Below are 3002 nucleotides of genomic sequence, written 5' to 3' on the forward strand. Positions count from 1 at the left end.
GCCCGTCCGTGCAGGTGAGGCGCAGGCGGCAGCAGCGCGGCCTCCTTCACCGGCAGCGGGAGGCACGTCCCTCCTGGCTCTGCTAACGGGGCTCCTCGTCCGTCGCTTTTCAAAGGTCTGCAGTTTTAGGAAGGCGGCTTGTGTGACAGGAACAAGAGCTCGTGATTTAAATCTGAGCTATCGACTTAGGAAATGATGGAAGGGTTTCCTACTGCATGCATACCTGGCACGTGTGCCTAGGACAAGACTTCTCTATGCAGCTCTGTTATCAGCATATAAACCATTCAGCGCTAGTAGGCAAGGTTTAAGGGCTAAGGGAGTCTATGTCCTTCATTATAGTACAATTATTATAACCTATTACAGAGAGCATGTGTTGTAGAGAGCTCACAGAGAAAGATTAGCAAATTTAATTGTCAGTATTTTAAATCAAAACATTCAAGTGTGTTTCAGTACTACCAGAAAGAGCTGCAATCAACTTTCTGCAATTTCTTTCATGGGTCATGCAAGTTGTGTGTTCCTTGGAATCTGTTTCACGAGTAGGAAAGTCATCGCAGAATCACTTAGCTTTCGTTATTCAAAGGCCTGATGCTCAACAGTTCTCTGCCATCTCGTATTCTTTTTCTGGCCCTACCCCCAACTCCAGTTTCTGCTGTGCGCTGTTGAGCAACAACACTTACAAAACATCATCGAGATGTCACGTCCTGCCAGTCTGTCAAACCATGCCGTTGTCAGCTTCTAAAGTTTGAGGGTCCTAGGGGAGAACTTTGGTTTACCGTGTTCCCAACTAATAACAAAAGCATAATGCTCATTAAAGGCATTAATGGTTAGAAAGTTCCTTTTTCTCCAGTTTTGCTGACACCGTGGTTCTCTGTGGACAATGAAATGTCTTGGTTAGCGTGACTTTGAAATGACAAAACTGCAATATAGCACTGAGATAGCAGCAGCAATGCAAGCAGCTCACTGAAGTATTGATAACGTTCAACCACTGAACAGAGCTGGGAAAGTACTTTGGTAATTTTAGTTCTGATAATTTTAAATAGCTTCACTGCAAGTCTCTGATATCTTCACAGCAAATATAGCAAATTCTATGCAAATTCCTGGAGTTAGTATTGCACTGAAGTTCAGGCTTAATCTAGCAAAGTTCTCACTTTCTTTAAAGGATGACTATCCTTAAAGGATGACTAATTGCAGTGACCTTCATTTTTAGATATGTTGTTTTGCTGGATGCTGACTTTGTGTGTATTAAAGTCATGCTTGCAGTGCATTAGCAGTGTTGTATGGCTGCTGCTATTTTGAAGATACAGTCACAAAGCATCTCTGAATAAAGAATATTTGTGATGTAAGTTCCATTACATCTTAAGTAGACAAATTAATTGCTTCAAGCCAGGCAGTTCTAGGTCTTGTACTCCAGTACTGTTATATAGGATTGATTTTGACGGATGCTTGTGATTGCATTTGAACTTCTCTGAAAAAATAGAAGCTTATTGTGCTGTTACTGTTTAACAGAATTCCCCTCTACACCCAATAGGAAGTACTGGTTGTACACTGCTGCTGTAATAAGTTGTAATACATTATTCCAAATTCTGGTTTATCCACTTAATGTTATTTCTTGCAATGCGAAAAAAATAACAACGTAAAACTATCACAGTAATAAAAAGTTTAAAATGGGTAATGTATAACTGCATCACCCACTGCTGTGGGTGAACAAAAAGGGCAGAAAAGGTGTTGTGTTGTGAACTGATCTGTGCAAATTTTCCAAAAAATACTCATCTATTTTTTTAATGATATTTTGGAGGCCTCTTCTACATGGCCCTACTTTTTCTTCCATGTGTTTTTAAACACCGAAAAGCCAGGGGAGGCAACATCAGCACTGATACCGAGTGCTGTGCAAACAAAAGAAGTAATAAAATATATTCTGAAATCAGCTATCAGGGTTCAGAAATTAGGAAGGGCAAAGTTGACTGTATTTAAGCTTTAAAAGAAGATAAGACATAAGACTTATATGGGAAGAAAGAGACTGTCATCAAAGGAGTTGGTTCTTCTGGATGTTGTGGGCCTGATTCTCAGTTACGCTGATTATCAAGTTATCTGTTTGTGCTACGTATTACCTATGAAATGGTACTGGTTTTGTACATCTATTTGAGGAGTATGCTTCTGTTTCATGGAGGAAAAAAATGTTTTGTTTTCTTTGTTTTTCAAGCAGCTATGGAGGCAGATTCCCAAGAGACTGGAAGCAAATTGATCCGACCTATATTATTTTACAACTATTTCTTTAGGTTTAACTTTCCAGACTCCATTTTCTGTTTGTTTCCAAATCTTTAGGATGGATGGATACTTCCAAAAATCCTGAGAGCTCTAGGCAAGTGTATGGACCTAATCCTCTTCGCACTTCCTAATCTTCCCATTTCCAACATATTCCTTCCTGCCCCTGTGCAGGGCCAGCACAGCACTGCTGCAGAAATGCTCTCTACGCACAATGGGAGTTCCCCTATGTGAGGACACTTCCCCATTCTTAGGCCACCCAAGCGGCTTAAAGGAAAGCAATCAGTAGACCTGTGCTGTTGCTGGGTGTAAATATTGTATATTTGAGAAGAACTTACAATTGGCTGAAAGGAGAACGTATCTTAGAGATGAGGTCAAGGCTGAAGGAGTCCTGGAATGTGGAACAGCTGTAACAGATGATGGTAGGAAAAGTAAGCTCAGATTCCAGATTTTATATTCGAAAACCCCGGACTGCCGTTTCAATTAGGAACATAATCTTGGTTTGTTTAGTATTTCTCTGTCCCTTGTTATCCCCACTTTATAAATACACTCCAGTGATTGTGAAGCAATCAGAGACCCTAGCAGTAATTCCACAGCATTTAACCTTTGTAACACAGGTGACTACACAAAACAGTTATGAGTTATAAAGAAGTTCCAGATGTTTTTAAGTAACTTTGGTTACTGAGAGAAACCACTTGAAAAGCTAACCTTGGAGGAAACATTTACAGTAGAAATAAAGC

Source organism: Meleagris gallopavo, chromosome 22 (assembly GCF_000146605.3).
Source record: "Meleagris gallopavo isolate NT-WF06-2002-E0010 breed Aviagen turkey brand Nicholas breeding stock chromosome 22, Turkey_5.1, whole genome shotgun sequence".
In the NCBI taxonomy this organism is placed as follows: domain Eukaryota; kingdom Metazoa; phylum Chordata; class Aves; order Galliformes; family Phasianidae; genus Meleagris; species Meleagris gallopavo.